General features: G+C 52.4%; 1 long non-coding RNA gene across 2 annotated transcripts in view; it reads right to left on the bottom strand.

Annotated features, from left to right (window-relative positions):
- Positions 1–1,096: 1,096 nt before the first annotated feature.
- LOC308526483 overlaps positions 1,097–26,316 on the bottom strand; it is a 60,365-nt gene continuing 35,145 nt past the window's right edge. For both annotated transcript variants that reach the window (XR_013996549.1, XR_013996550.1), the window contains one exon: positions 1,097–2,404. This is a non-coding gene — a long non-coding RNA (uncharacterized lncRNA). The remainder of the gene's footprint in view (positions 2,405–26,316) is intronic.

Raw genomic sequence — 26,316 nt, 5'->3', positions numbered from 1 at the left:
GAAATATATATTTTTAAAAAATATCAATGGAGCTCTGACCCCGTTGTTCAATTGGTTGAGTGTCCTCTTGTAACCAAAAAAGGTTGGGAGTTTGATTTCCAATCAGGGCCCATACCTAGGTTGCAGTTTGATCCCGGGTGAGGGGCATGCAGGAAGCAATTGATTGAAGTTTCTCTCTCACATAGATGTCTCTCTCTCTCTTTCTAAATAAATAAATAAATAAATAAATATATCCTCAGGTGAAAACTATATATATATAGTTTCCTCTCTCTCTCTCTCTCTCTCTCTCTCTCTCTCTCTCTCTCTCTCTATATATATATATATATATATATATATGTATATTCATTCCATAGACAACTTATGGCCTAAGAAATCAAGTTCAAATTCTTTATCCAGAAATATAAAATTGGCTGAAACCTATGTCTGCACTAACATCATCTCCTGAGTGTCCCCAAACACACCTTGCACTTTGTGGTCTTGGGATCTGGGTACATCCTCATTTCTTTATTTGGAATGCCAGCCCTCAGGGTTTAGCTCAAATGCCTCTTCTCAGAAGACTTCAATACAAGAAGGTGTTTGCTGAGAGGACTGAATACTTGTCCCACTACCCCAAAAAAAATTCCCATGTGGAAACCATATGCTGTATGTGATGGTGTTTGGATGTTGTGCTTAGGTCATGAGAGTGGAGCATTCCTGACTGGCATTAGTGCCCCTTCCACAAAGTGAGGACCCAGTGAAGGGAAGGTTGGCAATGAGCGAGAAAGCAGGCCCTCAGCAGACACTGAAACTACCAGCACCATGATCTTGGGGATTTTCATTGAGAAAACACGATGCTATGTCCCTGACAATGATCAGAGAGACCAGGGCAAAGCCAGCGGGGCAGGCAGCACGTTCCGGGACCAAACCAGGGATGGTGGGTCCCTCGACCTGCCTCCTAAGTGCCTAAGTGCGCAGATGCTGAGCAGCAGGTGAAATAAGTGGGGAAATGCTGTGTGCCATGCCCTAGCCATCTGTTATCGTGTGCTCCTGGGATGAAGATGTTTTTATCGTGAGTGTGTGAGCAAACCTTATTCGTTTACTAAAACTAGGGTCTTTTGTGAGTTAAGAGTCGATTTAATTCACACTCATCTGTTCAACAAATGTTCACTGAGGAAGGCCGTGTGGCTCGGTGCTCAGGTGTCAGCGACCTGGACTTCTGGCTCAGCAGTGGACAGCAATGTGACCTGAGTCTTCCAAGCCTCAGTTTCCCCTTATAGAACACAGGGCTGAGCAGAGCTCCTGCCTCTTTTCCTTTTGTGCAGATCAGAGATAGGGGAGGGCGGGGGAGCCCCAAGGGATGAGTGAGGAGCAGGGAGAGGGTGCGTGTGGGGCCCACAGGGGAGCAGGGCAGAGGCCGTTGCAAGGACTTGGGCATTGATCCTGGAGGCACCTGGAGGGTTCTGAGTGGGAAAATGGACTGGGAAGGGTTCGTGCTAACGGTCACCCTGGCTACAACGTAGAAGACGGAGGTGGTCAAGCAGAAAGACCCCCTTCAGGGGTCAGAGACGGTGGTGGGAGGATTAGCTCTGTGGTAGTGGACGTGGGTGTGGGAGAGGGTGTGGGAGTTGGAATTGACCAGGCGGAGAATGGGTGGGAGGGAAGGCGGGGTCAGCGCATGTTCTCAGCTGGGCCTTTAGTGGACAGCACTACATGCAGGAGACACAGGCTCAAAAGGGAGGACAGGACCATCCTGAAACCTGAAATGCTCACTGGGAGGTGCTGTGGTCTGAGCCCTCTGAGGACGCACAGCCCTTAACATACGCAGTGGACACTGTGAATCGGTGGGTGTGATGCTGTGTGAATGCTCTCACTGAAAAGTGAATACTCGGAGAAATCTCAGACAGGGCCGTCTGGGAGGTCTCTGAATTGTGCTTGCGACTTTTCTCTCAGTGTGACATTCTTTCCAGTTGAAAAGTTAAAGAGTGTACAGGCCAGGGGTGGGGAAGGAATGGCCAATGTCGGGGAGAGGAGGGGTGGCTCAGAGCCCAGGGCCAGGAGGGAGGAGTGCAGGGAGGGGGGAGAACCAGTGGGAGGAGGGGGGTGGAAGGGAGCCGGAGAGGGAAGGGGAGCTCTGTGGGTAGTGGTCCAGGCCCCGGTGGAGGTCTGGCGGGAGTCCGGTGCCCGGTCATGTTAAAAGGCTGCAGAGGCTGGAGTTGGGATGGTCTGCCTACGACCATCGGGTTTATCAGCAGTGGTGGCCACGTGCAGAGTTGGTTTGTTTCTTCCCAAGCTGAAGTGATGACCATTTGAAATGGATGGCTCTCTCTTTCTTTTCTTTATGTTTTTAAGGTTCGCTGTGTGCTGGAAACGATGTTGGTTCTGAAGAACAGTGGCATGCAGAAGATTCCGGGCTGTGAGCCTGAGCCTGTGGAGAAACGGAGGAAATTGCTAAGAGGGGAAGTGAGTGCCCTGTGGACGTGGACCCACCGTGGAAGGCTGGGAGGTAGTTGGAGCCGCGAGTCGGGTGCCTGGCCTGGTCAGCAAGAGTTGCAAGGGAGCGAATGGCAGCTGTGTTTCTGCGGTGAGACCCTGTGAGGGGCCCGTGTGCAGTGAGTCCCTGTGAGATCAGCATCCACCACACTTAGCCGGTGGTGCTGGACTCGGCTGTGCAGAAGAATCACCATAGACCTTCTGACCACTTTGGAAGAGGGCCCACCAGGACCGGAGGCGTTAGCCCAGCAGGAGAGGGGCTTGCCTATGTAACCTCCCCAGGTATGTTTACGTGGGGCCACAGCAGAGACCCACCACCCTCTCCAGTCAGGGCGTCCTCTACCCTTACTTCTGTATTCATTTTTTTGAGGAGAATTCTTATTTTATATATACTTTTATTGACTTCACAGAAAACTGGAGACGGAGCGCGAAAGAGAAACGCCAATGATGAGAACCATTGATTGTCTCTCTCCTGGACACCCAGGATTGGGGATGGAGGCCACAACTGGGACATGTGCCCCAACCTGGAAGCCAACCATAACTGCCTGGTTCTGGTTCATAGGTTGACACTCAACCACTGAACCAGGCCGACAAGCCTCGGGTGCTGGTAAACCTGCTTGTATAAAGAAAAGAATGGTATTGCTGGTTTAGTTAGCTTCAAGGTATTCTTTGAAATTATTGGAGAAGTTGCTAAGAATTGATAACTGAAAATTTGAGAATGACTTTCTACGACCTAATGGAACCCACTTTTTCTTTAAATCCTATGGCAAAGATGTGCTTATTGATTTGAGAGAGAGAATCATTGATGTGAGAGAAAAGCATCAATTGGTTGCCTCTCATACACACTCCCACTGGAGACTGAACGCCCAACCTAGGTATGTGCCCTGACCGGGAATTGAACCCACAGCCTTTCCGTGTAGAGAATGATGCTCCAGCAAACTGATCCACACTGGCCAGGTCGTGGACCAATTTTTAGGAAAGAAAACTTTCTGTGACTCCTAACCTTTGTGCATATCCGTGGTCCAAAATACAGCTCAGTCCATGGGAGTTCATGGGACACCTTGATGACTTTGAGTTGAGTGAATGAGATGCAATGTGTGCAATGTGCTCATCACTGTGCCAGGCTTGTGCTCACTCTTTTGTGGTTTCAGTCGGCCTCATCCTGTTTTCTGTGTCATTCTTATGTATTTTCCTTAAAAATAGCACTAGGTTCATAAATTTTGCATCATTTCTCTAAAATGTTGGCCCTGGAAATGGGGAGCAGAGTTTGAAATTTTATCATCCAGTTTATATCTCATTGGCATAAGCTCATCAATTCAACTGTTCTTGAAATCTTGATTTGCATGATGATAAATAATTTTCATTATCTCAAGATTCCTAAAAGTATATGTTATTCGCTGTGTTCTCACTTCAGGTCACTGCATCTATAAATTTGTTTCCAGGTTAGATCACATTTCGTTGGACATGAATTGAAATCTTATCATGCTGCCCACAAATGAAGGCGGTTAGATTTATGGAATAGCTTCTGTACGAGGAATTGATTGAGGTAGTTATGAAAAAGTAACCACTTTAGGTGGGATTTTTTTCAGTTTTGTTCTTTTGTTCGGGGCAGGAATAGACTGCTGGAGACTCGCTATGATTACAAGGAATATTAATGGTGCTCTGTTAACCATGATTGTTCTGTTCTAATGAGGGAAAGCATGTTCTGATCTGGTGGAGAGTTGTCCGTCCTGGGACATGGGAGCTAACAAGGGAATGCAGGACACCCTCCTTTCTGAGAAAGGCCTAGATCAGCAACCTCGTTGCCTGTAATCTGGTCCCGGAGCCACCCGGCCTCTGCCAACACCCAGCCCGAGTTGCCTGTAACCTGTAACCACTATACCTTCCTACTTTCCCAGGCCTGAAATGTCTGCTTTCCCGTGGGATCTTTGTCCTTCTACCCAACATAAGCAGCTGGCTTACTGGGGTTGGGGGACAGGGGGTAGAGCAGACGTTTGTGGGTGACCTGCTGCTCTCTCCTTCTGCTGCATTCATGGAATAAATGATCTCAACCCTGTCTCTGCTTCATTGGCTCAAGGAGTGTCCAGCAGCCCGGACCCATTGCTTGTCCAGATTCACTTTCAGTAATTTTATAACAGTCATTGGAGCTGGATAATGAATCGAAATGCTAATCAGTACTCTCCCCCCACCCCCAATCTAAGTCCAAAGATTTCATCTACTTTAAACAATTTAAATTTGTCTTAAATTAAGAATGAGTTTTTTAATTAACCCAAGTAAACCATTACTAGTTTAGAAATAATTGATTGGCAGCCCAAATGTATAAATTCTGTTCTGAGGGTGCCTGTATATTTGTTCTCTAAATGTCTTTCTTGCATGTGCTAATTTAGTACTCCTTGCACAGAAAGCTATGTACAAAGTCCTTTTGTTAAAATATTTTCCAGTCCGGCCGGCATGGCTCAGTGATTGAGTGTATCACTACGACCAGGAGGTCACCATTAGATACCCAGTCAGGGCATATGCCCTGGTTGGGGGCTTGATCCCCATTATGGGGCGTGCAGGAGGCAATTGATCAATGCTTCTCTCTCATCATTGATGTTTCTCTCTCGCTATCTCTCCTTTCCCCTCGGAACTCAATAAAGATATATTTTTTAAAAGTATATAAAGTATAGCCCTAGTCAGTTTGGCTCACTGGATAGAGGGCTGACCTAGGGATTGAAGGGACCCAGGTTTGATTCTGGTCAAGAGCATGTACCTTGGTTGTGGGCACATCCCCAGTGGGGAGTGTGCAGGAGGCAGCTGATCGATGCTTCTCTCTCATCAATGATTCTAACTCTCTATCCCTCTCCCTTCCTCTCTGTAAAAAATCAATAAAATATGTATTTTTAAAAATATATATGTATATAAAATATTTCTCAAATATATAGCTTTACTTTGTTCATTTTTCTTATAAACTACACATTAGTGAGTGGTCTGTCAAATTGTTTTTTAGGCAATTGACTGGTGGACTTGAGGGGTCTTATGTATGAACTATTGACAGTCGATGGTGAGAATTTCCGAGCTGGGCTCTGTAGGTAAGACTTCACAAAATAAAATGATTGTGTAGTTCCCTGAAAGGAACGAAACAAATTTCTGTAATGTGGCTAATGGGAAAAAATAATTTTTTGAAACATAGACAGACATATCAGAATGAAGTGGTTAATTTCCATTGATAATGGTATAGGATCTCTAAACATAACCTTTATGTTTCTTTATATATTATGTGCCAGATAGATCTTAATCTTCATGGGGAGAGTGTCCTAATTTTTGCGTATTCCTAAAGCAGTTGGCATGGGGCATGAGCCTCTGGCAGAGCCGTTTAGAATGCTGGGCCTAGAGCAGTTTGGTTGGGGGGCCATGGAGACAGTGGAATGTTAGGTGCGGAGTTGGAGGGTGTGGAGTCGGTGGGTGCGGAGTTGGTGGTGCGGAGTTGGTGGTGCGGAGTTGGTGTGAATTGTCAGTGTGTGAAGAGTCGGTGTGAAGTGTTGGAGTAAGAAGAGTCAGTGGTCGTAGAGTTGGTGAGTGCTGAGCTTCTTCCTGTGTGAGAAGGGACTGTCCCTGCCTCCCCCTCAGGGTTCTTGTGAGGAGTGACTGTGCAAGGACAGAGGGCACCTGGCGCAGGGCCGGGGATGGGCAGAGAGACGGTGTCCAGGTGACTCCCGAGTCTGTGAGCAAACCCTTCCCGCTGCCAGGCTTTGACCAGAACCGTGTCCACTGGCGGCAGGTCCACGGCTTCCCTTCTACCAAGAACCTTGGGTTCTGGCCGGTGCAGGAAAGGGAACACGAGATGGAAAAGCAGGAGCTACCGCCCACTCCCAGTTGTTAGAACTATGTTTGGGGCCAGCCTGGGGAAACTGCCACCGAGAGCAAGGGACACGTTGGGTGCATGCGTGTTCCCCAACTGTGAAGGCGCTCGGGGGAGACTCAGCCCAGTGGTTCTGGGAGGGCTCCTGGGTGGGAGCAGAGATGAGGGGAAAGAGCTGACCGGCTCCCCGTGTGAGCTGGGCCCTGGGACCGGAATAGGCCCCGTGGACTCCTCCCCTGAGGGGGCCTGCGAGGGACCAGCCATGGCGTCCCACACCCAGCATGTGCCTGACACCCAAGGGCCCATAGTACCATTTGCTGTGCCTTAGCCCTCATTTCCGGGAAACTGCCCAGGGCTGTTGGTTTTCCAAGAGGTTGTGTGTGACCTGTTCACATAGGAACTGGGTGTTGAACAAAAACTCACCGGAACAGCCATTTATTTCCAGCTCCCAGATCAGCGGAGTGACCGTGGAATTGAGAGGCCGAGGCTCAGCCCTCACACCTGGGATAGATCTTAGCCCCACCCCTTCCTAGTTTGGGAAACGGGCTCAGGGAAGTCCCGCACCTGTCAGCAGGTGCGCTCGTCCAACCAGACGAGGCTGTGCATGTCAGACACTCTCACATCCTGTGTACAACAGATGGGGGCAGCTTTAGGTTTATGTGGTGCCCTGCTCTGATTTTCTGCTACTGGGTGGGGGCTGCTGCCGACACATTGACCTGCTACCAGCGAAGAGTCATATGCTAAGCTCAGTGGCTTAAGTGGGCAGCAGTGAAGGCCCTCAAAAGAGACAGGGCCTGCCTGGCCGGGCCAATGCGCAGGTTGTGGGCTCCATGCCCAGGGGTGGCTTGTGGGAAGCAGGCGATCAATGATTCTCTCTCATCATTGATGTGTCTATCTCTCCCTCTCCTTTCCTCTCTGAGATCAATAAAAGTATATTTAAAAGAAATATATATATATACTAGCGGCCCAGTGCACGAATTCATGCACAATTGGGGTCCCTTGGCCTGGCCTACGGGAATTCGGCTGAAACTGGCTCTCTGATAGCCCCTGAGGAGACCCAGATTGCGAGAGGGCATAGGCGAGGCAGTGGGACTCCACTGTTGTATGATGAGGGCGGGGAGGGACACAGGAGGTTGGCTAGTGGGGAGGGACCCTGGGAGGGCCCCAGGGCATGTCTGGCCTGTCTAGTTCAGCCCCAATCAGCCAGACCCCAGCAGCAAGCCAACCTGCCAGTTGCAGCGTCTGCCCTCCAGTGGTCAGTGCACGTCATAGCAAGCTGTTGAGTGGCCTTAGCATATCATTCGTGTATTATGCTTTCATTGGTTGAATGGATGACCGGACACTTAGCATATTAGGCTTTTATTCTATAGGTTGTTAAAAAAAAACAAAACAAACAAACGGATAGGGCCTGACTGCTGTGTTGCTTTCTGTAAGGATGGATGTAGGTGGGTGACTGGCAATAAGGGTTTCTGCTGGCAACTAGGATGTGGGCCGAGCTGTGATTTGGGAGTCCCTACGGCCTTTCCAAGACATGGTAAACCAGCTAAGGGGCCTGAGAGCCGCCCGTCCTCCTGTCACCTGCTTTACAGCCCTGTGCTGTGTGTCACTTTGCTCAGACACCACAGAGGCCTCATGGGTCTTCATCACCTACCAAGGGGTCAGCATGTCTTTTAGTGGCTGTAGGTCTCCCAGCAGGACCCTGTGCTGGAGTCCCTTCTGTGCAGCTGTGCTCTAGGAAGTGAGCAGGTGCATGGAGGCCCTTCATCCTGGGGAATGAGGGTAGCTGCACTGGGGCGGGGCAGGCCAGCGGGTTCCATGGTGCGCATCCTCACCCCACCCCTCTTCCTGCACTAGGATTGTGGCCACATCCCCCAGCAGTTCCTTGAGGAGCTGCTGGGGGACATCATGGCCCTCGAGGCTGAACAGGTCCAGAGGAGGAACCAGCCCGCCCACCTGAGCTGGGAGCTGGAGCTGCTGAAAGAAGGTAGGCAGCAGCCCCTGGCGCTGGGGAGCCAGCCTGGCTGTGGCTTCTCCCTCACCCAGGGAGCTGAGCCCTTGGCTCTGAATCTCCTGGGTCAGCCCACCCTCAGCCCAAGTCAGTAGGGTGTGATTCAGGGGCCATTTGGGACCGTTTCATTGCCATTCTCCCCAAGGGGAACATGAGGGACCTGGCAGCCTCAAAGTCAGGACATGAACTACAAGTAAGTAGATTCAGATTTCTCAGCGCCCGTGTGGACAGTCCCGGGAGCTTCCAGATGACAGCACGCTGACCCCAGAGGCTGTCTTAGATCTGTCCGTGGGGGATTGAAAGCTCTGGATGGCAGGAGCTTCCCCAGTGCTCACTCACCTGCATTATAACAGAGGCCTGGGCTGATTTCCTCCGTTCATGTCCTCCTCGGGCAGATGGGTGCAGTCTGCTCTCTGTCTCCCTGGGCAGGGGCTGCTCAGTGACCTCTCCTCCCGAAGGACCTCACCCACGGGTGGCAAGTCCTCGACACACGCGCCCCAGATCCGCTACCCCCCGCAGGCATACTGGTCAATGACCGTGCCTCCCACTCCCCAGTTGAGCCACCCAGACCCCCCCACTCTGATGGCTGGCCCGGACCATGCCATGTCTTTGCTGTCTCTGTGAGTCTCTGAAATCCTTGACTAGACAGACATTCAGGTTAGAACTCGGTAAAAAGTGGTTCCAGCAGTTCCACCGTCTGGAACTTCTGCTTTGGCCTCTCCATGGTCACCTGCCTTCTTCTTAAGCTCTGGATGGCTCCCCTACCGGCCCCCAGCTGAGCCAGCACAGGGGCCACAACCAACAGCGGCAGCACCTTGTGTACGACACCCAGCTGACCATCCCCGGCCCTCACACCTTGGCCTCGGGGTGGGGGGGTGGCCGTCTGGGGGGATGGTCCTCTCGGGGCCAGAGTCAGAGAGGGGAAGTGGAGGCCCTGAAAGCTGGGCTCTGACTCCACTTTGCTCTTCAGCCTGCACGCGGATCACTGATTTGGAGGAGAATACCCATGCCCTCCGGGGCACAGTAAAGACGCTGCAGGAGGAGAACCAGCAGCTCCGGAAAGAGGTAACGGTGGGCGGTGTCCGGAATAGACAGGCAAGCCGGTGGCCAGGTGTCCCGTGGGGTGACAGGTTTGGGGTTTGCTCTCAAGCCAAGTTCACTCTGTGACCTGACTGTGGCACGGGCTGGGTCTTTGGCTCTGCAGCTGGAAGAGTTGGGGACCCAACTCACCCAGGACAAGGCCAACAGCCAAAAGGAAGAGCTGGAGGGAGAACTCCAGTCTAACATCGCCAACACCGTGAGGCCCTCCAGGGCCACGCAGGTAGGCCCTCCAGAGCGCATGTCCCCCTGGCGCCCCCGCCTGCCCGAGGGAGCCTCCGGGATCACAGCCGTGTCCTGGTCATTGATCAGTGATTCCTGGGTGACCAGTTCCCTCGCTCAGCTGCAGCTCAGACCAGCAATTCTCAGCCGCTGCCGGCCGCGGGGGCAGGTGTTGCCTCCCAGGGACACTGGCCATCTTGGTGCTGGTTGACAGGACTGAGGGGAGGAGGAGGGCGGTGCTGCTGGCTGTGCCCATTCGATGGTTGTTCCGTAAATATCAGGGTCAGTTGGCTGCTAGTGTTGTTCAGATATTCTGTATCCTGACTGCTGTTCTATGCACTTTTTCTTTTTCTTTTATTTTTAAAATATTTTTATTGATTAAGTTATTATTTTTGTGTGTGATTAATCACTATGCTTTTATTATGTTCAATTTGTAACAATGAAATTGGGGGTCACCGCAACATGAGACACTGTATTAAAGGGTCGCAGCATTAGGAAGGTTGAGAACCACTGGTTTAAGGTTTATTTCGACCTCAATTGTTGGCCCCTACCTAGCCTGGCCCTGTTCCGGGCTTGGGCAGGAGGCAACCAACTGATGTGTTTCTCTCACATCGATTCTTTCTTTCTTTCCCTCTCTGCCCCACTCTCTCTAAACATCAAATATCCTCTCGGGTGGTAAACGTGGTAGGGGGTGAATGTTCTTGAGCATCTCCAGGAAGGCCTGCAGGGATGCGGCCGCCACATTCTGGAAGGTGTTCTGGACTCTGCCAAACAGGATGAAGGATTTCTCCTCCAGATCGATGAACCCCAAGTGGTTCTCATCGAACAGGATGACGACTCCAGGGTAGTGCCAGTGTGAGGGACATACGGGAACAGTTTCCATGCCATAGAAACACATCCTGCAGGTCCGGGGGTAGTTCTGGTCCCTTGGGCTCACGCCCACAGGCAGAACAAACGGGACAGGCTGTTCCTCTGCAGCTGCAGCCCCGGACTCCCTGACGCTGGGCTGGGCAGGGCTCTGCCAGCCATGTCCCTCGCTTTCCTTGGTCCCATCTTCTTGTTGCTGCTGCTGCTCCCGGAGCACCTGCTCCTCCATCTCCCGGACCACGCGGGAGAGCCCGTGGAAGTCGCGGAAGATCTCGCCACCTCGCAGCTGGATGCTGCGCGTGAGGTGGATCTCTAATATGTGGAATGCGATTCCCGTGCTGTGCGTGAGCCTGGCACACTTCCCGTGGAAGCTGAGCATGAAAATCATGAGGCCCAAGGGATCCGATCGCATTTGCCTTGGAAGAGGCCTGGCCTGATGAGGTCCTCCGGGTGGCTGGGCGGGAGGTAGAGGCGGCGGTAGGTCCATCAGTGATGCCGCACTGTGACATTCCATATCAGCGCCCGCCGTCCCGAATTCCTCCCTAAGCCGCGTGGGTGAATCCCTTCGGTGGTCTCTCTTCTGGCACTGGCTGGTGAGCCTGTCCTTCCGAATCTGCAGGTGGCGGCTGTGGGGCCTGCGGTGGCGGCCTTCCATGCACTCCACCGTGGCTGATTTCCGCTCCGTCAGGCGGATTCGGAACGCGGGCTTGAATTGCATTGGGACGTCCACATGGGTGTTAAGACCAGGCCTGTACGTCCAACCAGTAATGCCTAAGACGTCCACCGCTACATACAGCAGTGTTTTATAGAGCTCAATATCTCGCTCCCACAAACCCAAAATGTGTCTGTCTGGGTGGAACAACTTCGCATAGACTTCTCGGTAAGACGTGCCTACTGCCTCCAGATTCTGCAAGGTTTCACAAACGCCAACCTCCTCCCGGCAGCGCCGTCTCCAGATGTTGTTGATGTGCAGGGTGCGGCGGAATTTGGTGCAGACCTGGGCCAGGCTGGCCAGGTTGGTGATGGGGAGCGAGGCACAGATAACCACCAGCATCTCCACCCGCAGGTCCTGCAGCGAGCAGTGCGGGGGCAGCCTGGGGATCGCGATTCTTCCACTCCCCACCCAGCACCCCGCTGCAGCGTCCGCCTCGAGGTGCTTTTCTGCTGGGGCCCGCTTGCCCTCGGCCGCTGCCTTCTCAGCCGGGCCCTGGCTCTTCTGAGGACACCGCTTGCCCTCGGCCTTTGCCATCTCAGCCAGGCCCTGGCGCTCCTGAGGACACCCACATCCCCGCGAAGAGTCCAAGCCTCAGAGGCAAGCGCACTCCTCCATGCCTCCTTGCTTACCAGCCACCACAGTCGATTAAGTTATTACATATGTGTCCATATCCCCACATTGCCCCCTCTTGGTGGGGGGAGGGAACTCATGCTCTCAGCCCCGTGTTGTCCGTGTCCATTGGTTAGGCCTATATGCTGGCATAGAAGTCCTTTGGTTGATCTCTATGTCCTTTTAAAAAAATAGGCTTTTACATGTGGTCACAGAGGGCAGCCAAGGAGCTGATCCAGAGAGCAGGCATCCTGTGCCCCTAAAGGTCCCGAGTGTGGAGAGGGCGCAGGGCTCCCGTAGCACCATGTGGGCCCGGCCAGCGCAGTTCCTTCAGTGCTGGGAGAGCCCCATTCAGCACGGCTGGTGCTGCCTGCCCCGAGGGTCCCTGCTCTTTTGGGGTCTGCACTTGCCCTGCTCTTGGCCCCTCAGTGCGTGTGGGGGTGCAGGGATACGGGGTCTGTTGCTCCCCGGGGCCGGCACCCAGTGAGGCATCCTCAACTTTTCCCTCTGGGCAGGAGGATCCTTACAGTCTGGGCCCCCAGAACCAACAGGGGGCCGAGGAGAGGGAGCTGGAGGAGCCGGGGCAGCAGGAGAAGCAGGGGCCCGAAGCCCAGGAGGCCCTGAAGCAGGAGCAGGAGGCCAAGGCCCTGGCCGCCGCCAGAGAGAACAGCGGAGAGGAGGAGAGGCTGCGGCAGGAGAACGACAGGTACCCGCCCGCCCCTGCAGCAGCATCTCCGCCTTCAGTCACACCAGCTCCCTCAGCTCCCGCTGCGCTCAGCTCAGGGGAGTCCCCTGGAAATGGTGCCCTTTCACCTGCCCTGTCACGGTCACAGCTGATGGTCAGGAGGGAAGGGCCTCCAGCTGGTGGCTGGGATGGAGCATCGTCCAGGTGTGGGTGACCGCCCCTCCCACATGGATGATGGGGATGACTGTGTCGGGCACGGGCATCTTCATCCTCTCTCACCAGCCATTCCAGAAGGACATATGCTTGCTCCCCGTCATTCCCGCGTTCCCTGTTGGCGAACTCACCTCCTCGCTGAGATGCACTTGTCACCCCCCTTTGACCCCATGGCCTGTCAGGGGCCTGTCCATAGGGCGAGATCCTGGAATCGCCTGATGTGCACATTTGCAGCTGCGGTTGAACAAGGCCTCTGACTCCTGCCTGTTTCAGATCTCACACTCCACACGAGCGTCCCTTCTGTGGTCCATGGAGTGCCATGGAGTCCTCTTCTCTTGCTTTTTGGTGGCGATTTCGCTGTTTGAAACGGCCCCCAGATGGAGTGCTGCAGTGCTGTCTAGTGTCCCAAGTGCACGCTGCGCTGGGCCTCAGGGAAAATATCCGAGTGGCACATGAGGGTCGTTCCGGCCCGAGGTCTGGTGCTGTTGGCTGTCCCAGTGAGCATATGGCACAAAGCGTCCTTATGTCTTGATTGGTTGAGAGAAATGTGGCCAGAGTCTCACAGGAACTGGTGGGGACAGTTGTAGTCTACACTGCTCAGTGCTCGCGGGGGCTCCATAGGACATTATACCGCGAATCCTGAGAATTGACTGCGTTTTTATCCTTCTTTTCAAACAGATGAGGAAAGAGGCTCAGAGAGATTCAATAACTTGTTCGGGCCAGTCCTGAGTGTAGTGGCCCAGTCAGGACTCAAATCCAGGTCTTGTCTCAGCCCAGTGGCCTGACCACGTGAAGCCTTCCTTCGCACAGCCTTGTTTTAATATGTTTGGGGCTACAAAGTCAGGTGCCTGCGGGGCCAGGCAGGTCCAGCAGGTGGGGAGGGAGTGTCAGCGGCAGGGCAGGCCCTCGTGGAGAATACACACCCTCTGAAGGCAGTCAGCTGCGGGGCGGACCCGGGCTGCCAGGCCATCCTTTTGTTTCTATTTTTTATTCTTCTTATTATTTAATCCTCATCCCAGGATACTTTTTCCATTGACCTTCTGAGAGAGAGGTAGGGAGGGAGGGAGGGAGGGAGGAACAGAGGGAGGGAGGGGGAGAGAGAAACAGCGATGGGAGAGACACATCTATTGGATGCCTACAGCACACACCCCTCTATGCCAGGGAGCAATCCCACAGCCCAGGGACATGCCACTGGGAATCCAACCCGTGACCATTCCGGACACAGGCTGATGCTATCACTGCTGAGCTGCCCCTGCCAGGGCCTTTGCTTGATGCGTTCTCCCCACCCTCCCAGAATCTCGGTCGCTGAATGTTGATGTGAAACGGAACATTTTTAGAAATATTGAATAACTAATTACTTTAAATTAAATCACGGAGACTGTGTGGGCCTCACAGGGCCCATCTGTGTTCACATGGAGTCCATGAGCCTCTGGTCATTGAGATTTCAGGTAGAAACCTTACTCCTGGAAAGCCAGTCGGGTAATTATGCCGATGATAATGATGATGATGATGTCAGTGGCTTTACATAATGCTCCAGAATCTCTTATTTGTGTCAGGAGTTGGGATCAGAAAGGGACTTGGAATTGGGGAGAAGAGCTGGGCAAAGGCAGAGTTTCAGAGCAAAGATGGTCTGATTCCAAGTTTTTCAAAAGTGTTTCAGTCGAAGAACCCTTTTTCCAAGGAGGCAGACATGCAAAGCCTTCCCTGGGAAGGATTTTTCACAGGCTGCTCTGTTGAATTGTGTCTGAGCCTGCCTGTCCTGTGTCCCAGCCCAGAGTGTGGCAGCCGGGGTGGCCGCATAGAACCCCAACGGACACAGTTTAAGAACCTCTGAATGTGCTCAGCCCTCATTTCCACAGGGGAAAACCTGAGCCCCAGAGAGAATGGGGGTGTGATTGAGGTGTACATGGGACAGAGGCTGGGAGTGATCCTGAGCCCTGGGCCTTGTGGCTCTCCACCCGCAGGCTCACTTCCTGGACTGAGCTGCTTCAGGCGGAGCAGGAGGAGCTACGCTCCCACAGGCAGGAGCTGCAGGCCTCCATAGAGGAGGTGGAGCAGAAGATGCGGATCTGGGAGGCCGAGTACCAACACCTGAAGGCAGAGCAACTGAAGAAGGAAATCTTGCTCACCAAGCTGAGCATGCAGTGTGAGGTGAGGCCAGGGGTTGGTGGGCCTCAGGACCGGGCCTGAACCCGGGGCTGACAGCCTGGGGCTCAGCCAGGTCCGAGTGGGTCCTCATTGGCATCTGTGCCCAAAGACTGTGTGGGAATGTCACCCAGAGGCCGAGAGGAAGCCAGAGGCATTTAAAAGGGACAAGCACCTTGGCTGGAGGGGATGTGTTAGAAAAGACCTCTCACCAACCTTTGCTTTTGTATTTTTTAAAGCTATTTTTCTTGATTTGAGAGAACAAGGGAGACGGAGAGAGAGATGGAAACATCTATAAGGACAAAGAATCGTGGCTCCGCTGCCTCCTGCACCACCCCCGCGGGGTGCCAGCCACAACTTGGGCATGTGTCCTTGACCGGATTCGAACCTGGGACCTTTAGTTCGCAGTCCGATGCTCTCTCCACTGTGCTAAACTGGTTAGGGCCTGACCTTTCCTTTTCGCAGGGCCGGGGGGGTGGGGGGCGTGCATGGAAGCAGCTAAGTGCTGTTTTCATTCTGTCCTCGCCGCTGAGCTCTTTGCTCTGTGCTCCCCGTGTCATCTCACTGAATTCTCACAATGCTTTTGTGAGCTGGCGCCCATCCTCATCCTCTGAGGTTGGGTCTGAACTCAGTTTGTTTGAAGCCAATGCTTGGGCTTTCCCGCCACTCCAGCCCGATGATGTTCTGGGTGGAGAGTTGAGCAACCTCAGCCCCGAATTCCTATCCAGCCCGGCATTTATTTTTCTGATGTCAGAGAGAGGAAGGGAGAGGGAGAGAGGGATGGGAACTTCAATGAGGAGAGAGAACCTCTGATGGGCTGCCTCCTGCACGCCCCCTACTGGGGATCAACCCCTCATCCTGGGCGTGTTCCTTGACCAGGCATCTCTTTTGTGAACTCCTGGTGCATGGGGGGCTGCTCCACCACCTGAGCCACAGCCTTTGGGCTGCTTCCTAATGAGATACTTTACATTCCTTTTAAAAATGGCTGTCAAGTCCTCAGAGCCTCTTGTACATTTTGCACTGATGGCGCCTCTCTGCTCAGACTGGCTGTGTTTTCAGTGCTCAGTGGCCACACGTGGGCAGGGCTGCGTGACTGGCCGGTGCACTCGGCCATCCCCATGTCATTGGCTGTGTTGGTCCTTGCGACTGGTGAAGCTCATGCCGAAATGGCCATGTTCATGCACGTGGCCCTTTTCTCCTTTTGGGAGCAGTTTCCCAGCAGTGGAGTCACAGGGGCCCGTGGTGTTGAGGACATTGTTGATCTGTGTTTCAGTCACTCACCCGTGCGAAGGAGGACTGGCACGAGGAGAAACGTCGCCTGAGGAGGGAGATAGACACCTTGAAAGAGCTGAACCAGAGCATCCTGGACGTATGGGACCATCACTGCACTGAGAACGTGTAAGGGGGAGGGGTGACCGACACCTGTCCTCACAGGGCTGTGGGCTTCCAGCTCCACGCCCAGGCCTGAGTTCTGAAATACTCATATGAATAAATATTACAGGGAAGTTAAAATCAATAAAGAACTATTTGTCTCAAAGTAGATAGATTTTGAAATTTATGATAATATAAACAAAAGTTCCAGAATGTTACATAAAATATACCTGTATATAAATCCAGAAAGATGAACTAATACTGCATAAGGTTGATTGATATATATTTATAATAATAAGAGCTAATTAGAGCAAACATCCTTCTGGAAGACCTTCCAGACAAAGCCAGGGCTGCAAAGGGTGGCCAGGGGGTTGGGAGGGTTGGGGGGGGAGGGTTGCGGAGCAGCCCGGTCCCGGGTCCCAGAGGGAAGCTGGTGCTGGCAGCTGGGGGAAGGAAGGCCTACTCGTGCATGAATTTCATGTATCAGGCCTCTAGTATAGGTAACAAATGATTAAAGACCTAAATTAGAAAAATGATTAGAAAATTTATAATGTAAATATAAAGAGAAATTGGACTGAACATGATATAGACTATTACTGTATTGTATTATTTCTTTATTATTGTATTGTGTTTTTTCTTTTTCTTTTAATCCTCACCTGATAATTTTATTGATTTAAGAGTGAGAGAAAGAGAAAGAGGGTCAGAGGGAGAGAGAGAAACATCTGTGCGAGAGAGAATCATTGAATGCTAACTTCTGTATGTACCATGACTGGGGATTGAACCAGAAACCTAGGTATGTGCCCTGACTGGGAATCAAACCTGAAACTTTTGGTGTATGGGACGATCCTACAACTAACTGAGCTACCCAGCCCGAGTGTTCCCTTATTTCTTAAAAAATGAAAATATAAAGAAAGAGGGCAAGATATGATCACTGTTTATTGTACACTGTTTATTCTACATCTATTAAATGTTTTCTGTACCATAAATATAACTTATCATAAAAAAGGAAGGCAACATGGCTATGGAAGTATTTATTTTTATTTGTTGACAAGAGAAATGTGAATGGTGTAAATGCAGACCAAATCTGCACATACCCCCCCAAAAATAAATAAAATTGATGTTAATCATTGGGTTCTGATGACTTATCAGAGAATCACTAATTTGTTAAGGGCCCTTAGAATACACTTGGCTTAATAGACATCAGCTGGGACTCAGGGCAAGGTCAGAGCCATGCCCTGAGGGCGGGACCAGTCAAAAGACTGGATCTCACTCAGTCTGACTCTCTGGCCCAGTGTTAAGGGGATGGATCTCATGATGTCTCAGGCCCACCCAGATGTGATGTAACTTCCTGTAATTGGAGTGTATAATAAACAGCTTTCAGAGCTGGCTCTCTCTGTGCCTGTCCCGCCAGAGGGCAGACTCTCTCTGTCTGTCCCTGGAGTCAAAGGGCAGACACCACACCCAGCCCAAGCTTTTAATCTAGTTTATGTCTGTCTTTCATTATTCTTTAAACTCCAAAGAGCCTCCTAACTTGCTCGAACCGGTTCAAGTCTCCCCCTCCCTGCGGGATGTGGAGAAGAGACCACAGCCCCAGCGCGCCCACCATAGTCATTTATGACTAACTTATCCTAAAAGAAAAATAAATAACAGCCAATAGCTTTTATTGAAACACAATAGATGTATTAGTTGTTCTAATGCAACAGGGAAGTGTTCCAAGGCCAATGTGAGACGTTGAAACCAAACAAAAACTGAGCTTCCTTATAAAAACTTGATTGTTCCCAATAATTACAGATGACAAGATAGTTGCTGCTCATTACTTACATATGGCTAAATAAATTCCAGTAACTAGCTATGGGATTCGCTTTCCAATGCTTGATAATTTACCTCATTTGTTGCAGGGGATTTGAGGTTTGGCCATTCTGCCTTGTTTCACAAAGTCCATTGGACCTCATTTTATTGCCCTTTTCCCATTTCTTCTGCTAAGCTTAGCATGAGCCCTAAAGACTAAAGTAGACAGAACCTAGAGACAGAACCTAGTGAGAGAACATGGCAAAAGATCCTGGACAGAACCCGGCTACAGGAATTGGCTGGAGATCCTAGACAGAACTTGGCTGCAGATGCTGGCTACAGAACCTGGCTGAAGAACCTAGCAAGAGAACATGGCTAGAGAACCTGGACACAACCTGGCGACTGAACCTGGCTGGAGAACCTGGAGAACCTGGCTGGAGAACCTAGCGAGAGAACATGGCAAGAGATCCTAGCTACAGAACCTGGCTATGATGATCACCTGAACGCTGCCTATGTGTCATTCCTTCTTCACCAACTCCGTACACACCTTTGGGGACCCCTGGACCTGCTGGGGTTGGACCCCAGCATTAAATCTGATCTTTCAAAGTTCAAAAAAAAAAAAAGAAAGGCTAATGTAGCATCCTGGATATTTGGTTAACATACCCCAAAAGGGGTGTGCTTTAGGGATAAATCTCCAATACAATATGTTTCAAGGCTATTTCAAGGATGTAATAACTTCCAGGAACTCTTCACATTTCGCCATTCTTGGAAAAAGATATCCTTGATGCCTAAAAGTGATCATGTCCCAATTGTACTAATTCTAGGAATAACCATACGAAGCTTTATCTGTACATAGTAATACTGTTGGACTTGGGAGATAACAAGGTCCCTCTGTTTAAAATCCTCCGCCTCCCATCCCATATAACACCAATGGGAAAGGCACTGGGTTCATTTAAAGACAGGATTCAGTTCATGAGGCTGAACTCAGATATTAAACTGAGCTAAATATTTTCTTTTGCTCTTGTCCCCTCTATCCCCTGGTGGGGGACTCAAGAGAAAATCCGTTTAGAAATAAATAAATAAGCTATATTTTTTTCTGCACATTAGACATACTGAATATATTTGCAACTTTGATCCGTACTTATCTTTATTCATACAAAACTGTAACTCTATCTGACATTTCTTCTTAAAGGTTTTTCTTCCTCGCTACAATTTCCAAAGGAAATTTCTTTCTTTCTTTTTTTTAAAATATATTTTATTGATTTTTTTTACAGAGAGGAAGGGAGGGAGATAGAGAATTAGAAACATTGATGAGAGAGAAACACCAATCAGCTGCCTCCAGCACATCTCCTACCGGGGATGTGCCTGCAACCCAGGTACATGCCCTTGACCGGAATCGAACCTGGGACCTTTCAGTCCGCAGGCCGATGCTCTATCCACTGAGCCAAACCGGTTTTGGCAGGAAATTTCTTATTATAAAAATCGTGCTGTGGTTTCAGCTGTTGTGTTTCTGTAAAGTAAGCTGAGCTTCTTTCACCAGATACTGAGCAGGGGTCTTGTGAAAATAGCATAAAAGCTCTTGTGAGGGGAGAACCCTTCCTAGTATCTAGTGATAAAAGTAATTCAGAATTTGTATATATTTCTTAAAAAGAAACCTTCAAAAGTCATTGCTGAATTCCCATTCAGCACTGGGAACTCTTTGGTCCTAGCACAGGCCTAGGCAACTTCTGAGAGGGAGATCCAGTACTGAAAAGGTCAGTTCTAGAAATGTCTGTAAAACATACATTTGGCAAATGAATGAACAAAGAAGCAAAGAAACACTCATAGAGAAGATGTTCCACTCTGCTGACTTAAAGTTTGCTTTCCAAAGGAGGTTTGAAGCTTCCTACTGTTTTTTCAGCTCCTTTGGATATTTAAAAGGCAGGACCTTTGAAGTCTAATGGGAGAGAGACAAGAAAGTGCTGGGCATTCAGAATCATGGGCAGTGGGAATATTGGGGAACCTCAGACCAGTCACTTCATCTCCCTGAACCAGTTTCAAGCTGCAAAATAACTAATGTGTGTGTTGTTGTTTTTTTTTTTTTAAATATTTTAATATATTAAATCCATTGGGGTGACATTGGTCAACAAAAACATATAGGTTTCAGGTGTGGGTTCTATGTTACCGGATCTGTATATTGCACCTTGTGACCAACACAGGAAGCAACAACAGGCTGGTGAACAGGAGATGAGGTGTAAGGGCGCATCATGGGTCAACTGGCCACCAGAGGCCAAAGGACTGGCCTGTGAAGGACCAGAAACTGGAGCAACATCCTGGTGTGAACCTGGTCTGCAGTCAGAACCCTCTCCTCCCCGAGGCAGGTCACAAAGCAGCTACTGCATTTCTGAACAAGAAATTGAGACGCGGGTTTTGACCAAAAAATTAAGATATTTTAAAAATTCATGAATCTATGTGGGATGTCCTAAAGAGGATGAAGATATCATATGTATGTACATGTTAATGAATCAGGTTTATTACAAATAAAAAATTTATGAAATCGAAAAGAGCTCTTTGCTCAGGAAATCATTCAGCAAGTGTGTGCTGTCTACCTGGGTCTTGGGGGCGGGGCCTTCACAGGTCACCTTTCAGGTGCTGAGAGGGCCTGAGAGCCAGACAGGTGAACAAGAACCAAGGCCACACTTTATTTCAGAAGATAGGAAGAGCCATGAAGAAAACAGACTTAGCTTATATGACTAGGGAGCCACAGGGACACAAAAGATTTCTATTGGTGCCCTGACCTATGACCTTAAACGCAGTGGTTCACAGGACAAAGTGTGGGGTCCCAGGTGCTGTGGGTCAGAAACCTGAGGTGGTTCATTGGGTTGCCCTCCTCCCAGGAGGCCTCGGGGGCCTGCTCATGGGGAGGTGGCAGAATCCATTCCTTATGGCACAGTTCCCTTCTGTGTTCCTGCCAAAGCCACTCCCAGCTTCCTGGGGCTCCCAAAAATCTTGGCCTTTGATCCCTTCCTCCAGCCTCAAAGCCAGCAACTCAAGTGGAGTCCCTCCCTGGCTTCTCTGACCCACCCTCCCACCCAGTTTTCACTTTGAAGAACACCTGGTTACTGAGGGCCAGGACCCAGGACAGCCACACCTCCTGTGGTTTCTGTAGAGGGCCTTTGGTATGTTGGGGTCAATAAATGTTTATTCACTGATTTTTAACAACAACACCACCAGAAAACTTGAGAGGTTGGCCCACATGGCTGACCTGGCATGGTGGCTAGGTTACCTCTATGACCTGTCTTACCATTCTGACCTCTGTTAGTATTGTGACCTACTGCCAGGTGATATACCATAGGGCTACATGGGGGCTTCAGAGCAGAGTGACTCCCGAGCAGGCTCAGGAAAGGGCTCCCCAACATGTTTAAACTGAGACATGGCTGTTGAGACAGAACTGGCCCCATGGAGACCTGGGGAAGCCACCCCAAAAGGAGAGGCAGTGCCCCAGGGCAAGGACAGCCAGGCTGGATGGGAACAGCAGAGAGCGGGGGGCGGGGGCGGGGACATAGAGGGCCCTAGTGTGGGTTGAAATTGCTGTCACTGCAGGAAGGCTTTTAGGCACGAGAATAGGGGGATCTGATTTATATTTTTTAAAGATCACTCGGTGATTTGACATTTGAAATGATATTTGACATGTGTCCTGAGAGCCCGGGAGGATTTGGGCAGATGAAGACGGTGAGATGTGCTTCAGGTGCAGACAGTGGACACGGCCTGGAGGCAGGACAGATGAACACTGGGGACCAGAGCACATGCCTCACAGAGCCTGTGAGTGATGGGACTAGGCAGGGAAACAGAAGACCCTGCATGGATGGGGCAGGGCAGGGGGAAGGGGTCCTTCCATGGAGGGGGCAGGGTAGGGGAGGCAGTGAAACCTCCATGGAGGGGGCAGGGCAGGGAGGAGAGAGGACCCTACATGGAGGGGAAAGGTAGGGAGGAGAAGGGACCCTCCATGGAGGGGAGAGGGCATGGAGTAAAGGGGACCCTCCATGGAGGGGACAGGCCGGAAGGAGAGGAGACCCTCAATGGAGGGGAGAGGGCAGGGAGGAGAGGGGACCCTCCATGGAGGGGACAGGCAGGGAGGAGATAAGACCCTCCATGGAAGGGAGAGGGTAGGGAGGAGAGGGGACCTTCCATGGAGGATGCAGGGCAGTGGGGACTAGGAACCCTCCATGGAGGGACAGGAGGGAGGAGAGGGGACCCTCCATGGAGGGGACAGGGCCAGGAGCAAAGGGAATCCTCCATGGAGGGTACAGGGCAGGGACGAAAGGCGACCCTCCATGGAGGGTGCAGGGCCATGGGGAATGGGAACCCTCCATTGAGGGGACAGGCAGGGAGGAGGGGGAACCTCCATGGACGGGACAGGCAGGGAGGAGAGAGGACCCTCCATGGAGGTGTCAGGCAGGGAGGAGTGGGGATCCTCCATGGAGGGTAAAGGGCAGGGACGAAATGGGACCCTCCATGGAGGGTGCAGGGCAGTGGGGAACCTTCCATGGAGGGGACAGGTAGGGAGGAGAGCGGACCCTCCATGGAGGGGAGAGAGCAGGGAGGAGATGGGACCCTCCATGGAGGCGGCAAGGGTAGGGAGAAGATGGGACCTTCCATGGAGGGTGCCGGGCAGTGGGGACAGGGAACCTTCCATGGAGGAAACAGGCATGGGTGCGAGGGGAAACTCCATGGAGGTGATGGGCCAGGAGAAGGGGGGACCCTCCTTTCAGGGACACGTAGGCAGTAGAGGGGTCCCTCCATGGAGGGAACAGGCAAGGAGGGGTGGGGACCCTCAATAGAGGGGATGGGTCAGGGAGGAGAAGGATACCTCCATGGAGGGGAAGGGCAGGGAGGACAGGGGACCCTCCATGATGGATAAGGGCAGGGAGGAATTGGGACCCTCCATGCAGGGGGGACTGTAGGGTGATGGGAACTCTCCATGAAGGTGACAGGCAGGGAGGAGAGAGGAACCTCCATGGAGGGGACAAGACAGGGAGGAGATGGGAACCTCCATGGAGGGGACGGGTCACGGAGGAGAAGGTACTCTCCATGCAGGGGGACAGTAGGGTTTTGGGAACCCTCCATGGAGGGGACAGGTAGGGAGGAGTAGGGACCCTCCACGGAGGGCATGGGTCAGGGAGGAGAAGGATCCCTCCATGGAGGGTACAGGGCAGGGAGGAGAGGGCAGAGAAGGGGAAAGGGAAACCTACAGTCATGGGCCAGACAGGGAGGAGGGTGGACCCCTCCATGGAGGGGACAGGGCAGGGAGGAGAGGGGACACTCCATGGAGGGGACATGCCATGGAGGAGAAGGGACCCTCAATAAAGGGGACAGAGCAGGGAGGAGAAGGATCCTTCCAGGGAGAGGAAGGGCAGGGAGGAGATGGGACACTCCATGGAGGAGATGGGTCAAGGAGGAGAAGGTACCCTCCATGGAGGGGGGAGCATAGGGGACAGGGAAGGGAGAATAGGGGACCCTCCATGGAGGGTGCAGGGCTATGGGGAAGGGATACAGGGAACCCTCTAAGGATGGGCTGTGCAGGGAGGAGGGGGGACACTGCATGAAGAAGGGAGGGCAGGGGAAGTGGGGACCCTTCATGCAGGAGACAGAGCAGTGGAGCAGGGGACCCTCCATGGAGGGAAGAGGACAGAGAGTGAGGAGACCCTCCATGGATGTTATAGCTAAAGAGGAGATGGGACCCTCCGTGGAGGTAACAGTGTAGGGAGGAGAAGGGACCCTCCAAGGAAGGGAAGGATAGTGGTAATGGGTGCTCTATATGGAGGGGGAAGTGCAGGGGGTTTGGGGAACAGGGAACTCTCCATTGATGGGGCAGGGCAGTGGGGACTGGCAACATGGGACCCTCCAAGGATTGGCCGGTCAGAGAGGAGAGGGGACTCTCCATGGAGGAGGGAGGGCAGGGAAAGAGGGAATTTCATGGAGTGGACTGGGCAGAGAGGAGAGGGGACTCTCCTTGGAGAGGACAAGGCAGGGAGGAGAAGGGACCCTCCATGGAGAGGGCAGAGCAGAGGATAAGGGAACCCTCAGTGGATGGGACAGGGCTGGGGGGAGAGGGCATACTCCTTGGAGTAGACTGGGCACGGAGGGGAGGGGACCCTCCAGGGAGGGGGCAGGACAGTGGTGACAGGGAAAACTCCATGGAGGGTACAGAACAGGTGGGGCAGGGAACCCTCCATGGAGGGGGCAGGACTCGAGGGGGGGGGCTTGCCAGGGAACCCAACAGGGACGGGCCAGACAGGGAGGAGAGGGGACACTCCTTGGAGGGGGCAGTGCAGAGGAACAGGAAACCCTCCATGGATGGGACAGGGCAGGGAGGCGAGGGCACACTCCATGGAGGGGACAGGGCAGGGAGGAGAGGGGACTCTCCATAGAGGGTGGAGGGCAGGAGACAGGGAAACCTTCATGGAGGGGGCAGGGCAGGGGGCCAGGGAAACCTTCAGAAAGGAGTTAGAGCTGGGGGACAAGGAACTGCACTTGCAGGGATGGAATAGTGGGTACAGGAAACCCTCCATGCAGTGGGGAGGACAGGAAGGAAGGGAACCCCAATTATAGGGGGCAGGGCAGGGAGGAGAGGGGAGACCAGGAACCCTCTATGGGGAGGGGGCAGGGCAGTTGGACAGGTAATCCCCATGCAGAGGGTAGGGCAGGAGGAAAGGGAACCTCACTTTGAGAGAGCAGGGCACAGAGGAGACAGAACTATCCATTGAGGGAGCAGGGCAGGGGGACAGGGATCCCAACTTTAGGGGGAGGGGCAGGGAGGAGAAGGTACCCTCCATGGATGGGGCATGGCAGGGGTGTAGAGAACCCCACTTTGAGGGGGAGGGTCAGGGAGGAAGGTTTCCTTCATGGAGGGGGCACGGCAGGGGGACAGAGAACCTCACTTTGAGGGGGCAAGCAGTGGAGAAAGGGAGCCCCAGTTTGAGGGAGAAGGGCAGGGAGAGGACAGAATCCTACATGGAGGGACAGGGCATGCATGAGAGGGAATAGGGAAGCCTCCACGGAGAGGAGAGGCTGGGGGGATAGGGAGGCCTACTTTGAGACAGCAAGGATTTTAGCACAGGTCCTGAAATAGATGGCAGGGCAGGGGGGAGAGGGCATCCTCCAGGGAGGTAGCAGGGCAGGGAGGACAAAGGACCCCACATAGTCCGAGCAAGATAGGGGGGTTAGGGCACCATCCATGGAGGGGCCAGGGAACGGGGGACATGGGAGTAGAGATAGGTAACAGGGGAAACAGACCCCTCCATGGAGAGTTCCCTGTTCCCCATGGTGGAGCCCTTGCCCCCAGCCCTGCCCCTTGGCAGCATTCCCTCTCATACCTGTCCATCGGCCCCTCCCCCAGTCCCCTGACCCTGCTGCCCTGCCTTCCCATGGAGGGGCTGCTGTCTCTCCTGCTCTGACCACTCTGTGGTTGGTCCGCTTATCCCTCTGCCCTTTCCCTCCATGCAGGGTCTTCTGTTTCCCTGCCCTGACCCCTCACTCACAGGCATCTGAGGGGCATATGCTCTGGTCTGTCCAGTGTTCATCTCTCCTGCCTCCAGGCCGAATGTCCACTCTCTGTACCTGAAGCATATTCTCACCTTCTTCATCTGTCTAAATCCTACCCGTGCTCTCAAGACACATCTCAAATATCATTTCAAATGTCAAATCACAAGCAGGGGAAGGGGGGTGGGGGGTGGAAGCTGGAAAGTTGGGGGTGGAGGATGGGAGGTGTGGGGTGTGGGGTGCGTGATGGGGGGGCCGGTGGGGAGTAGGGTTGGGGGTAAGAGTGGGAGGTGGGGGTGAGGGGTAGTGTTGGGGGATGAGAGCTGGCGGGAGGGGAGTTGGGGGTGGCAGATGGGGGCTGTGCGTTGGGGATGTGGTGAGGCAGGTCGGGGCTGGGGGTGTGGGGTGTGGGGTGGCGGGTGGGGGTGGCGTGTGGGGAGTAGGGGCTAAGGGTGGTGGGTGACAGGTAGGGGAGGGAGACGAGGGCATAGGGGGGATAAATGGTGATGGAAGGAGACTTGACCTGAAGCCAGTGAGCACACAATGCGATATACAAATGCTGCATTAGAGAATTGCACACCTGACCTATGCAATTTTATTAATGAATGTCACCCAAATAAGGTTGATTAAAAATAAATAAAAGGTGGGTCTTTTGAGTTTGATTAGGTTATGAGGGTGGAGCCCTCGTGAATAGGATTAATACCCTTTTCAAAGATATCCCATGCTAGACTTATCAGGAGATGACTTTATATGTTATATAAATG

This window comes from Myotis nattereri, assembly GCF_964212035.1.
Source record: "Myotis nattereri genome assembly, chromosome: 10".
NCBI lineage: Eukaryota > Metazoa > Chordata > Mammalia > Chiroptera > Vespertilionidae > Myotis > Myotis nattereri.
This window is presented reverse-complemented; position numbering and strand designations above follow the sequence as displayed.